Genomic DNA, 15012 nt, shown 5'->3' on the forward strand with positions numbered 1-15012 from the left:
TTATTTTCTAATGAACCAGCTATGAATTTTTTAAATGTTCTTATGTTTCATTTAGCATGTTTATGAATTAATTGTACCTAGACGTTGATTTGGAGGAAATCTAGTCCGTCATAACACAGGAAACATTTATACAACATACTGTGTTGTAAAATTCAAGTTTTCTTACTGTCATTGAAAAGATAGTTTGTTACACTCACAGATCCCAAGAGGAAGGGGCACATCACACCACAGTGGAGAAGTGACAGGGCTGCTCAGAAAGCAGAGTCCTGTGTCAAGAGCCTTTATTGTGGTTTCTTCAGTAAGTAATTGGTGAGACTAGAACAGGCTAGTTTGAATAATTCAGAATGCTCTGGGGTGGAAGGAGTATGCCAAGTTGTTTGGGAGTCAGACCCTGGGGTGATTAAATTAGGGAAATAGGGGCTTGTAGTAGAACAGCTCAATAAACTTGGTGGTTGGAAGTATAGGCTCAGGATTGGTTGGTTTGCATATGAAAGCCATATTCACAGGAAAGTTATTTGCTGTGTGTAAGAATTAGCTAACTCTGGGAGAGGCAGTCCATCCAGGTCCAGGGTTAGCAAGGCTCCAAGATGTCAAAAGCATCAAAAATGTAGGATAAAAAGACATGAAAAATATGGTTAATAACAATGCACTGACAAACAAGGTGTCATTTTTTTTTTTTTACTAGTTATCTATATTCATTTCCATTTCATCTTCTGGAGATTCCCTGAGAAACTGAGCTTCATCTGTGTACAACTCAATTTATTGAATATTATTTGAGTGTAGATTCTACCTTCGTCAGAATCTTGAGCTACAATTTTAAGAAACTATAAGCATTGGAACTGTAAAACATTTATGAATCAAATTCACTGCATAATTTCAAATATCTTAGTTAATTGCTTTCTTAGATGTTCATTTTTTCCCAATTAATCTCTCCTGTTCCCTCTCACTATTCTTAAAAGATTCAAATTTAAAATTAAAAAATAAAGTCACAATTAAGACTAATAACATATGGTCTTTGCTGGGAATTTATTTGTAGGTATAGGTGATTGTAACTTCAAAAGATTCATGTAGTGGAATAAATCAACTTCCTCCTTGGTTTTCTACTTCAATCAAATGACAACTGCTTTTGATTATGAAATTGAGGAAGTTACCTAACATATTCCAGTCACACGTCAGATTTCCCTTCAATTGTGTTTCTCCCCAGCAATGTTTCAGAAAGCATTTTTGGAAGGCATGCTCCTTCTCATGTCTAGATTTGATCCATGCTGAGGATAAAAGCAATCTCCTCTACAGTTCCATTGATTTAGAAAAGCACTGTGCCAAATTCTCTGACACTTAAGCAATCCAAATTTATATGTGGTCTAAGTGTGAGTCCTATTTGAAGAAGGATTCCACAGAAAGGATGGGACAATGTTTGTGAATAATAAATATATATATAGAGAGAGACATAACTTTAGAAGTGATAAATCAAGACCGTCATTCCCATGTTTGCCTAAGGGCTCATTTCCATTAGGATGGGATTCAGCACAAATGCCAGGACTGCTGATGTAATAGGTGAAGTATTCTCTTTTCCTGCAGTGACCCAGCATCTCTTTGAGTTACAAACATTAATGTGGGTAAGGGTGGCACTGAATTTCATGTATGTGATAAATTCTTAGTACTCAAGGCTTTAAATCATTTGTACCTGATAAGAGAAATCAGCCCCTTTTCCATCTGCAAATGAGTATTTCCCAATGAGAACAAATAAGCCTCCCAGATTTCATCATTTTTTTGTTTAGGATTTTCTTTGCTGTGCAAATGAAATGACAATCTATAAACAAAAATATCTGCAGACAATGTGATCAATGTGGTGACCCAAAGACTAAAGAGCAAATAAAACCAAGGAGAGACTTGGAATGCAGGAACAGAAAAACCAGACCCTTGCCGCCCTTCTCTCCCTCATGTTGTAACTATTAATGGATTTCAGCTCCTCCTGAGCAGTATAACCTGTCCCCCTCCTACCCCACACAGGAAGAAGGTATTTGCCTTACTCTTACCCTACCCAGTATATGTGCCTCATCCAATCAGTAAATGACCCACAAGACCCCTATCCCACTCCTTGTACCCTGGGTATAAAAGTGGACTAAGGACCCCTGTTCAATGTTGGTTCTCCCATGGGCTGGCCCCCTGTTCTAATAGCATCTCCCATTCTAATAAACTTTATTTCCCTCTCATTCTGTCTCATGTCTGGAAATTCTTTTCCAACCTGCACCCAGACCATGACAATCAACAAAGGTTTAATTTCCAAAATAAACAAACAGATCATACAATTCAATAACAAAAAACAAACAATCCAGTCAAAAAATGGGCAGAAGACTTAAAAAGACATTTCTCCAAAGAAGACACACAGATGGCCAATAGGCACATGAAAAGATGCTCAACATCAGTAATTATTAGGGAAATGCAGATTAAAATCACAGTGAAATATGTTCTCACACCAGTCAGAATGGCCATCATCTAAAAGTCTACTAACAATAAATGCTAAAGAGGGTGTGCAGAAAAGGGAACTCTCCCACAGTGTTGGTGGAAAAGTGAATTGGTACAGCCACTACAGAAGGGCTTCCCAGGGGACTCGATGGTGAAGCGTCTACCTGCCAATGCAGGTTTGATCCCTGGGTCGGGAAGATCCCCTGGAGTAGGAAATGGCAACCCACTCCAGTATTCTTGTCTGAAAAATCCCATGGACAGAGGAGCCTGGAGAGCTACAGTCCATGGGTCGCAAGGAGTTGGACACGACTTAGCGGCTAAGCATACACACACACAGCCACTACAGAAAACAATATGAATGTTTCTTAAAAAACTAAAAATAGAGTTACCACATGATCCAGCAATCCTACTCCCAGGCATGTATCCAGAAAAGATGAAAAGATACATCCACCTCAATATTCATAGCAGCACTATTTACAATAGCTAAGGCGTAGAAGCAACCTAAGTGTCCAGTGGATAAAGAAGATGTGGTGTGTATGTCTGTGTCTGTGTGTATATACTGCAATATTACTCAACCACAAAAAAGAATGAAATAAGGCCTTTTTTTGCAGCAATATGGATGGGCCTATAGATTATCATACTAAGTGAAGTAAGTCACAGAAAGACAAATTCCACAGGATATCACTTACATGTAGAATCTAAAAAATGATACAAATGAACTTATTATAAAACAGAAACAGATTCACAGGCATAGAAAACAAGCTTATGGTAACCAAAGGAGGAGGAAGGGAAGTTTGAGATTAGCAGAAACATACTACTATATAGAAAATAAACAACAAGGACCTCCTGTATAGCACAGAGAACTATATTTGATATTTTCTTTAAAAAAAAAAGGAAAAGAATCTGAAAAAGAATCTATCTCAATATCTTTATATAACTGAATCTCTTTTCTGTACACCAGAAATTAATACAACATTGTAAACCAACTATACTTCAATTAAAAAGATGCTTTACAAAATAATCCTCTATTCTTTAGGAATACAGTCTTTTCCTCTTTCTCTGTTTAAGGCAAAACAGAAAAATGCATATATGGAACAGCTCTATCTGCTCTCTGATAGTTTTATTGCTTCCATCCTGTGAAAAAGGAAAGCCTTCAGCTAAACGACCTCATAGACCAGATACTCACGGAAGGCTATTCAGATACATACAGTTGAAACATCTCCTGAACTAAAGTCAAGGAATATTTTCTTATTTTCTCCATCCAGTAATGACAAGCAAGCTTCCTGATCCAGGAAGATTCCACATGCCAGGGATCAACTAAGCCAGTGAGCCACAACTACTAAACGTGCTCCCTAGAGCCTATGCTCTGCAACAAGAGAAGCCACCACAATGTGTAGCCTCTAATCTCTACAACTAAAGAAAGTCCTTGCACAGCCAAAAATAAATAAATAAAAATTTTTAAAAAATCTCCCTAATTGTGATGGTTTCACACTTTTATTAACAACTCCTCAAAGTATAAAAATATCAAAATGACAGTAGAGCATTTTGGTACACACTCTATATATTGTAAACACATGGATATTCACTTAGGTATTTTCTTAATTCATATATTCAAAATCCATAATATAAAGAGTAAGTAAAGGTAAATATTCACCATATTGCAAACATACAAAAATATAAATACATTAAAAAACAATGTTAAAGCAAATCTGTATAAATTAAATAAAAACATATATTATTCAAAAAATCACAAGCAAAATAAAGCATTATTCAAAATTAACCCAAATAATAAACATAAACTAACACAGTATAAACCAATGAACACTGAGAATGGCATATATATGATTTTTTAGAATGCAATCTTAAAGTGTTATAATTGTGAACACAAATTTGTTCCACTTTCTGGAAAAGTTTTATAATTCTAGTTGACAAAAGCTGAGAGGAAAGATATAACTCTAAATGTTTTCCTTTGACTCTTTTCCCTTCAACTACTCCCTCTATTGTTTTATTATTTTGAGAACATATTAATCTTTTTTTCAAGAACTGTAATTTAAATGATGGTAAACGATATTTGTTTTAAAGAAAGCATTACTGATTTCTTTTCATCTAGTTTCATCATATATAGATTGAGATTCCAATGGAGATTAAGTTCCCTGTCTCAGTTTTAGTATTTTCAATTTATTTTCCACTTGTTCAGGAACTCTTTGAACTAGAAAAAGAACTATTCTTTCAATAGAAACTTTGCTTTTATTCCTCTTCTTGAGGATTTTGAAGATACTGAAGAACATTTCCTAAACAGTTGCATCTTTATTTAATTGAAATTTTAATGCAGTTTGTTACTCTCCAGAAATAATTTAAGACAGAAATAATTCAAATTTTAGATTTAAAATAATTACATTTGATCCCCCCCTCCAAATACTGATATTTCAATACATGGGAGAAACACTGCTTACCAGAATATCAGAACACCAAAAACTTGTGTGACAATATACTTAAAGAAAAACTGACCACTAATTTCAGTGAAATATATATTTATATATGGTTACTTTATCAATAGCATTCAGTCATCACTGAATGTGGCTATAAAATTTCTACTCTTGATTCAGATCGAGAGTAGAAATTGAGAAATGTAGATTTCTTACTTTTGTTTAGACTTTTCATAATAACTTTAATCAAGGGATTCTTTTCTTCTTCCAGTTTTATTGAGATATTAATTGACATACACCACTGTACAAGTTTAAGGTACACAGCATAATGATTTGATTTATATAAATCATGAAATGATTATCCAAATAACTTCAGTGGACATCTATAATCTCATGTACACACAAGATTAAATAGAAAAAAAATGTTTCCTTGTGATGAGAATCCGAAGGATTTCCTCTCTAATAACTTTTATATATAACATTTGTCATGCTGAACATTATATCCCTAGTACTTGTTAATCTTACAACTGGAAGTTTGTACCTTTTCTCTGCCTTCATCCAATTTACCCTCCCCCAATTCCTGCCTCTGGTAACCATAAATCTAATCCCTTTTTTTTTTTTTTGAGTTGTATATTTTTGAAGTATTACTGACCTACAACACTATTGCATAGTTAGTTCCTGCTATACAACACAGTGATCTGATATTTCTATACATTTCAAATGATTGATCATAAATTTAGTTATGCTATATTAAGATATTACATAGCTATTGACTTTATTTCCCATACTATATATTTCATATCTATGACTCATTTATTTTGTAACAAAGTTTTTATCTCTTAATCTCTCTCATCTCTTTCTTTCTTCCCCTCACCCACTTTTCCTATGGCAACCTGTCTGTTCTCTGTATCCGTAACTCTCTTTCTGTTTAGTTATGTTTATTCATTTGTTTTCTCAGATTCCACATATAAGTGAAATCATACAGTATTTGTCTTACTTTGACTTATTTCGTTTACTATAACATCCTCTAAGTCCATTTATTTTATCACAAATTGCAAGATTTCATTCTTTTAATGGCTGAGTAATATTCTACTGTGTACACATATATGTATAAATATACCACATCTTCTTTATCCATTCACCTATCTATGAACTCTTATGGATACATAGGCTGTTTCCATATCTTGGCTGTGGTAAACAATGCTGCAATGAACACAGGGGTGCATATGTCTTTTCTAATTAGTGTTTTCATTTTCTTCAGATAAATACCCAGGAGTGGAATTGTTGGATGATATGGTAGGGTTTTTTTTGCTTGACCATACTGCATGGCATGTGGGATCTTAATTCCTTGACCAAAGATGGAACCCATGGCCCCTGCAGTGGAAGCACTGAGTCTTAACCAGTGGACTGCCAGGGACAACCCATGGTAGCTTTACTTTTATTTCTTTGATGAATCTCCATACTATTTTCCATAGTGATTGCATCAGATAATATTTCCAAAAGGGCATGAAAGTTCCTTTTTCTCTACATCCTTGCAGATACTTGATATTTGTTGCCTTTTTTAAGGACAGTCATTTTAACAGGTGTAAGGTGATATCTCACTGTGGTTTTGATTTGCGTTTCCATGATGATTAATGATACTGAGCACCTTTCATGTGCCTGTTGACCATAGGTAATGTCTTACTGTGAAATATATCTATTTAGTTCCACTGTCCATTTTTTATTTGCATGTTTGCTCTGTAGATGTTGAGTTATATGAGTTCTTTGTATATTTCAAGTATTAATTCATCAGATATAATATCATCTTCCAGTCAGTAGGCAGCCTTTTTGCTTTGTTGGTAGATTGTGTCACTGTACAAAACTTTTTTAGTTTGACACAGCCTCACTTGCTTATTTTTGCTTTTGTTTCCCTTATCTGAGGATATATATATAATTATTTTATTTATACATATAAATATATATATGTAAATATTACTAAGTTCATGTCAAAGAGCTTATCACCTATGTTTTCTAGAAGTTTTATGGTATCAGTTCTTTACATTTAAGTCTTTAACCCATTTCTGATTTATTTTTGTACATGGTGTGAGAAATTAGTCCAGTCTGATTCTTTTGCATATAGCTGTCCAGTTTTTTCAACACTATTTATTGAAGAGGTTGTGTTTTCCCCAGTGTATATTCTTGCCTTCTATATTATAGATGAATTGCCCATTTAAGTGTGGGTTCATTTCTGGGCTATTCTCTTCCATTGATCTGTGTGTTTGTTTTTGTGCCACTATCATACTGCTTTGATTAGTGTAGCTTTGTAATATAGTTTGAAATCAGGGATCATGATACTCCAAGCTCTGTGCTGATTTTTTAAGACTGTTTTGGCTATTTGGGATCTTTAGTATCTCCATTAAAAAATTGGAATTATTTGCTCCAGTTCTATGGGAACATGTCATTAGTATTCTGGTAGGGATTGCACTAAATATTGCCTTGGGTAGTATGGTCATTTTAAAAATATTAATTCTTTCAACCATGAACACAGTATATCTTTCCATTTATTTGTATTGCCTTCAATGTCTTTCCTCAGCTTCTTGTAGTTTTCCAAGTATGAACTGCTAACCTCCTTGATTAGATTTATATATAGGCATTTTATTTTTTGATGAAATTATAAATGGGATTTTCTTAATTTCTTTTATCTGATAATTCGTGTACAATTTATCTGATTTGTTGTGTATAGTGTATAGAAGCACTACAGATTTCTGTGTATTAATTTTGCAACTTTGCCAAATTCACTGATGAGTTCTAGTAGGTTTTTTTCTTCTTTTTTTGTAGCATTTGGAGGATTTTTTTACGTATAGTATTGCGTAATGTGCTAACAGTGACAGTTCTACTTCTTCCTTTCCAGTTTGGATTTATTTTATTTTTCTTGTTTGATTGCTGTGGCTAGGTCTTAACACTACTACTATGCTGAATAAGTGATGAGAATAAGCATCCTTATCATGTTTCTGATCTTAGAGCAAACGCTTTCAGCTGTTGGCCATTGAGCATGACATTGGCTGTGAGTTTGTCATATATGGCCTGCATATGTTGAGATGTGTTTCCTCTATACCCATTCTGTTGAGAGTTTTTATCATAAATGGATGTTGAATTTTGTCAAAAGCCTTTTCTGTGTCCACAGAGATGATTATAATCTCTGCACAAGAGATCCTTTATATTGATAATCTTTCTGAGTTGTATTCTATTTTGTGAGAGATATTCTAGATAAAGCCAGACAATATAACCTCAAGTTAATCAAACTAAACTGTGAAAACTGAAAGCCAATGCACTGAGGGTATTGTATATGTGTTCCTAAATTTCATATGTTGAAGCTCTAACAACCAATGTACTAATATTTGAAGGTAGAAATTTGAGAGCTCATTAGGTTTAGATTAGGTCATGGGTGGGGCCCCATGATGGAATTGATGCTGCTGCTGCTGCTGCTGCTGCTGCTAAGTCGCTTCAGTCGTGTCCGACTCTGTGCGACCCCATAGACGGCAGCCCACCAGGCTCCGCCGTCCCCGGGATTCTCCAGGCAAGAATATTGGAGTGGGTTGCCATTTCCTTCTCCAGTGCGTGAAAGGAAAAGATGAAAGTGAAGTCGCTCAGTCGTGTCTGACTCATGATGGAATTAGTGTCCCTTTAAGAAGCGGGAGAGATGCCAGAGCTCTCTCTCTTTCCATCATGTGAGGATATAGTGAGAAGGCAGCTATCTGCAAGCCAGTAAGAGGACCTCCACTAGAATTCAACCTTGCTGGCACTCTGACATCAGAATTCCAATCTATGGAACTGTAAGAAATCAATTCCTGTTGTGTAAGCCACCTATTCTAAAGTATTCAGTTACGGAAGCCTGTGTTGACTAATTCAGAGGGTATCAGTCAACTTCATGGGTCAAAAATCAGCCTGTTCCTTTAAGATTCCTTGAACATAGTTAAGTGATAACCCCAGTAAAAGAGACAGAATGAAACTACTGAAAAGGATAGGTGATAGACAGAGCATAGGGACCTAGATCTGGAAAGAGGTTAGGAATCATGTAGATGGGGGTGGGGTGGCATGGGAGCTGGGAACACTAAGGTGGGTTAAATGAGAAAGGTGGGCTCATACTTAAAAGCATTTCAGGCACTCCTGCTAGGGATATTAACTATACTTTGTATATACAAAGGGCTAGAGCCCAGCATAGCACTTGGACATTTAATCAAATGTTACTAAATTTAATTAAATGAAAAGAGTTGGAACCATTACATGACTAATTTAAGGCCCCAGGCTAGATACTTTCAACAGACAGCCAACATTTGGTGGGGGCTCAATCAGTGCCTGCAGAGGTGGTGGTGCTGCCCCAGTTCAGAGGACTGAAAGCTCCTCATTATTTGAGGAGAAAGAAAAGCTAGAAATGTCTCCACTGAGGACCCAGACTGTACAATGGAACTAAATAACAGAGATTTTCTTGTGTCTTTTTCTTTTAAAAAGATCTCAATTTTTTAATTTTAAAGACAAAACAAATAAATTACAGTAAATTTAGAAACTGAAAATTTAGAAAAATGCTTTCCAAAAAAGAAAAATGAAGAAAAGTAACAAAAAAACTGTTCATAATCTCACCAACCAGAGATGACCATAGAGCAGAGTTATCTTGGTGTATATATACTCAGTCTTTTCCGTGTGTGTGTGTGTGTGTGTGAAGAAAAGAATTAGACATACAATAAACACCCACAAAATTCATTCTTCACTACCTCTACCCCAAGAAGAGGATAAATTCTAATTTCAGTCTTTTGATAGATAAGTATCATCACGTTTAGTATTGTTGTTCAATTGCTAAGTCATGTCCAACTCTTTACAACCACATGGATTGGAGCACACCAGGCTCTTCTATCCTCCACTGTCTCCCAGAGTTTGCTCAAATACATGTTCACTGAGTCAGTGATGCTATACAACCATCTCATTTTCTGCCACCCCCTTCTCCTTTTGTCTTCAATCTTTCCCAGCATCAGGGTCTTTTCCAATAAGTCAGCTCTTTGCATCAGGTGACCAAGTATTGGAGTTTCAGCTTCAGCATCAGTCCTTCTAATGAACATTTAGGGTTCATTTCCTTAGGATTGACTAGTTTGGTCTCCCTGCAGTCCAAGGGACTCTCAAGTCTTCTCTAGCACCACAATTGAATACCATTAATTCTTTGGAGCTCAGTCTTCTTTATGGTGGAGAAGGCAATGGCAACCCACTCCAGTACGCTTGCCTGGAAAATCCCATGGACAGAGGAGCCTGGTAGGCTGCAGTCCATGGGGTCGCGAAGAGTAGGATATGACTGAGAGACTTCACTTTCACTTTTCACTTTCATGCATTGGAGAAGGAAATGGCAACCCACTCCAGTGTTCTTGCCTGGAGTATCCCAGGGACGGGGGAGCCTGGTGGCTGCCGTCTATGGGGTTGCACAGAGTCGGACACAACTGAAGCGACTTAGCAGCAGTAGCAGCAGCTTCTTTATGGTACAATTTTCACATCTGTACATGAGAACTGAAAAAACAATAGCTTTGACTATATAGACCTTTGTTGGCAAAGTGATGTCTCTGCATTTTATTATTAATGTGCTGCCTATGTTTGTCATAGCTTTCCTTCCAAGGAGCAAGCATCTTTTAATTTCATGGCTGCAGTCACTGTCCACAGTGATTTTGGAGCTCAAGAAAATAAAATCTGTCTGCTTCCACTTTTTCCCCTTCTATTTCCCATGAAGTCATGGGACTGGATGCCATGATCTTAGTTTTACAATTTTGAGTTTCAAGCAAGCTTTTTCACTCTCTTTCACTCTCATCAGGAGGCTCTTTAGTTTCTCTTCATTTTCTGCCTTTATAGTGGTATCATCTGCATATATGAAACTGTTGATATTTCTCCTGGTAATCTTGATTCCAGCTTGTGATTCACCCATTCTAGCATTTCCCAAGATGTACTCTGCATAGAAGTTAAAGAAGTATGGTGACAATATACAACCTTTTCATACTTCCTTCCCAATTGTGAAGCGGTCAGTTGTTCCATATTCAGTTCTAACTGTTGTTTCTTGACCTACATACAGGTTTCTCAGGAATAGGTAAGGTGGTCTGGTATTCCCATCTCTTTTAAGAATTTTCCACAGTTTGTTGTCATCCGCATAGTCAAAGGCTTTAATACAGTCAGTGAAGCAGAGGTAGATGTTTTTCTGGAACTTCCTTGCTTTCTCCATGATCCCATGAATGCTGGCAATTTGATCTCTGGTTCTTCTGCCTCTTCAAAACCCAGCTTGGACATCTGGAAGTTCTCAGTTCACGTACTGCTGAAGCCTACCTTGAAGGATTTTGAGCATCACCTTGCTAGCAGGAGAAATGAGCACAATTGTACTGTAGTTTGAACATTCTTTGGCATTGCCCTTCTTTGGGATTGGAAATAAAACTGACCATTTCCAGATTTGTGGCCACTGCTGAGGTTTTCAAATTTACTGATATATTGACTGCAGCACTTTAACATCATCTTTTAGGGTATGAAATAGTTGGGAAACAACTGAGCAACTTGAACAACAGTGAGAATTTTGTCACTTCCACTAGCTTTGTTCACAGCAATGCTTCCTAAGTTTCACTTAACTCTTCACACTCTAGGATATCCCGCTCTAGGTAAGTGAACATACAATCATGGTTACATGGGTCATTAAGACTTTTTTTGTATAGCTCTTCTGTGTGTTCTTACCACATCTTAATCTCTTCTGCTTCTCTGAGGTCCTTACCATTTCATGCCCATCCTTGCATTAAATGCTCCTTGCTATCTCCAGTTTTCTTGAAGCGATCACTAGTCTTAGTCTTTCTATTGTCTTCCTCTATTTCTTTGCATTGTTCATTTAACAAGGCCTTCTTATCTCTCCTTGCTGTCCTCTGGAATTCTACATTCAGTTGGGTATATCTTTCCCTTTCTTCCCTGCCTTTCACTTCTCTTCTTTCTTCAGCTATTTGTAAAGCCTCCTCAGACAACCATTTTGCCTTCTTGAATATCTTTTTCTTGGGGATGGTTTTGGTCACTGCCTCCTGTAGAATGTTATGAACCTCTGTCTATCGTTCACCAGACACTTTGCCTACCAGATCTAGTCCCTAAACCTATTCATCACCTTCTCTATATAATCATAAGTGATTTGATTTAGGTCATACCTGAATGGCCTACTGGTTTTTCTTACTTTCTTCCACTTGAGCCTGAATTTTGCAGTAAGGAGCCAATTATCTGAGTCACAGTCAGCTACAGTTCTTGTTTTTACTGACTGTATATAGCTTCTCCTTCTTTGTCTGCAAATAACATAAACAATCTGATTTCAGTATTGAACATCTGATGATGTTTATGTGTAGAGTCATCTCTTGGGTTGTTCTCTTGACTAAATTCTGTTAGCCTTTACCCTCTTCATTTTGTGCTCTAAGACCAAAATTGGCTATTATCCTGGGTATCTCCTGACTTCCTATTTTTGTATTCCAATCTCTATGATGAAAAGGACATATTTTTGGTGTTAGTTCTAGAAAGTGTTGTAGGTATTTACAGAACTGGTCAACTTCAGCTTCTTTGGCATCAGTGGTTGGGGCATAAACTTGGATTACTGAAATGTTGAATGGTCTGTTTTGGAAAGGAACCAAGATCATTTTGTTGTTTTTGAGACTGCCCCGAAGTACTGCATTTTGAAATCTTTTGTTGACTATGAGGGCTACTCCATTTCTTCTAAGGGATTCTTGCCCACACGATATAATGGTCATGTGAATTAAATTCACCCATTTCTGTCCATTGTCTTTAGTTTACTGATTTCTAAGGTATTCATGTTCAATGTTGCCATCTCCTGGTTGACCATGTTCAATTTACCTTGATTCATGGAACTAATATTCTAGGTTCCTATGCAATATTGTTCTTTATAGCATCAGACTTTATTTTTACCCCTAGACACATCTACACTGAGTGCCATTTCCTCATTGGCCCAGCCACTTCATTTTTCTGGAGCTGTTAGTAATTGCCCGCTGCTATTCCCCAGTAGTGTACTGGACACCTTCCGACCTGGGTAGTTCACCTTCCAGTATCATATCTTTCTGCCTTTTCATACTGTCCCTGAGTTTCTCCGGGAAAGAATACTGGAGTGGGTTGCCATTTCCTCCTGTTTTGTCAAAACTCTTCACTATGACCTGTCTGTTTGGGTGGCTCTGCATGGCATAGATCATAGTCTCATAGAGTTACACAAGCTCCTTTGCCAAGATAAGGCTTTGATCCATGAAGGCTCCTGGCATGTGTCTCAGGCTTAGCCAATCAGGGTATTGCAACCTCTGGCACACAATGATGAGTTCAGGAAAGGGCATGTGACTCAAGCACCATCAATCAAAGTTTAGAGACCTAAAGAGAGATTTCCATCTCCTGTTCTGAACTGAAAGCTGGAAGACTGTTGTGAGTATGGAGCTATTTATTAATAATCTTTTCCTCACTACAAAGAGAGAGTCTTTAGAAAATAAAGCCAAGCAGGGTCTAACTGAGCTGAGAGAGGCAGAGAGAGCGACAGAACTCTGATGATATTATTTGAGCTCCTGGGAGCAACCATGCTTGGCTTCCCAGTTCATCAGTAAATAAATTGCTTTCTTTCTTCGCTTGTACTTAAGCCAGTTTAGGGTGGTACCTGGTAAATATACTTCATAATACAAAATAAACTCAGAGGGAGAAAATCAAAATTGATAAACTGATTCAAAAAGTACTGAAGGAAGATTTGATCTAAACAAGAAGGAAGTACTGTTATTCTGTCGTATAATGGCTACCAGAATTCAATCAAAAGGAACCTAATATTTTCACAATTTAATCCTCTATGAATGAGAACTTTAGGACTCAGAAGCTTGCTGTCTTGGCTGAGGGAACATAGCAAATAAGAGGAGAGGGCAAGGTGAGGCATTTTTCATCAGATAAGGAGAAATTACCTATTCTGCCAACATATCTCACTAAGCAAATATGGGGAAACAAGAAGAGAATAAAATGAGGATGTAGGTTATAGGATTAATAGTTAATTAGTAATTACAGGATCCATTTTCATTCAATGTTGACAAATTAAGTCTCACAACCCTTTCCCACCATACCCCAAATTCTATTCAGGTTAGAATCTGTTTTATTTTGTTCATCTAAGCTAGGAAAATGCCTGATCTATACCAGATATATTTGACGTCCACTACAAAGTAGCAAAGCTCCTATCCTGCTATAAAGAATGGACTTCCTTCAGTTCTTGCCATAAGCATCTTCAAATATCTCCATTCACCTCTAGTCTATATCCTTTTCCCTCTGTTCAATTTTGATCAAACTTAACTCATTCTCATCCCACAAATATTGAGAATCTGTTGTGTGTTAGATGCCGTGCTGAGCAGATAGCCTGGTTGAGAAATGCATTGTGGCTTCTTGTTTCAAAAGAAGAGTGATGGTTGCCTTCCTCTTGATCCATTCTCCACCTTCCCATATCCAGTAACCAATCTTTAGTGTGCTGAAGATTGGGTCTTCTGTTGATAAACAGAAGTGACGTGTTTTTAAAAGTCTGGTTTGAAGTCACTGTTATAGGTTGAATTATAATCCCCCCAAATTCATATGTTGAAGTCCTAACCTCCAGTATCTCAGAATGTAACTTTATCTGGAATTTATCAGTAAAGCTCATATGAGGCCATTAAGGGTAGGCTATAATCCAATATGACTGATGTCCTTACAAAAAGGAGAAATTTGGACATAGACACTCAAGAGAGTAGAGACGATATAAAGATACAGGGAGAACACTATGCAAATATGAGAATGACTACCTACAAGCCAAGGAGAGTGGCCTGGGAGAGATCCTTCCCTCTCAGCCATTGGAAATATCCAACCTTACAAATATCTTGATTTCAGACTTGATACCTCAAGAACTGAGATGATAAATTTCTATTGTTTAAGCCACTCAATATGTGGTACTTTGTAATGGCAACCCTGGCAAACTAACACAATCACAAATTGAGCTATCATCAGATGTGGTCTATTTGGCCTTCATGATATTTTTAATTTTTAACGGCACCAAAATTTTAAAGTCAGAATGCTGCATCTGGAAAGTATGGATCTCCGCTTTTCCTGAAAT

At 36.8% G+C, this 15012-nt stretch overlaps 1 protein-coding gene across 5 annotated transcripts in view; it reads right to left on the reverse strand.

The window, feature by feature from the left end:
- The window catches only part of LOC145511447 (uncharacterized), a 407802-nt gene that overhangs the window by 337350 nt on the left and 55440 nt on the right, over positions 1 to 15012 (reverse strand). For 2 of the 5 annotated variants that reach the window (XR_014057863.1, XM_081504778.1), the window contains exon 2: positions 12068 to 12199. The exons of the other annotated variants lie outside the window; for them this stretch is intronic. The gene's annotated coding sequence lies outside the window, so the exon portion shown is untranslated. The remainder of the gene's footprint in view (positions 1 to 12067; positions 12200 to 15012) is intronic. 5 annotated transcript variants of the gene reach the window in all.

This window comes from Giraffa tippelskirchi, chromosome 6, assembly GCF_054371585.1.
Source record: "Giraffa tippelskirchi isolate mGirTip1 chromosome 6, T2T-mGirTip1v1.2.pri, whole genome shotgun sequence".
Taxonomy (NCBI): domain Eukaryota; kingdom Metazoa; phylum Chordata; class Mammalia; order Artiodactyla; family Giraffidae; genus Giraffa; species Giraffa tippelskirchi.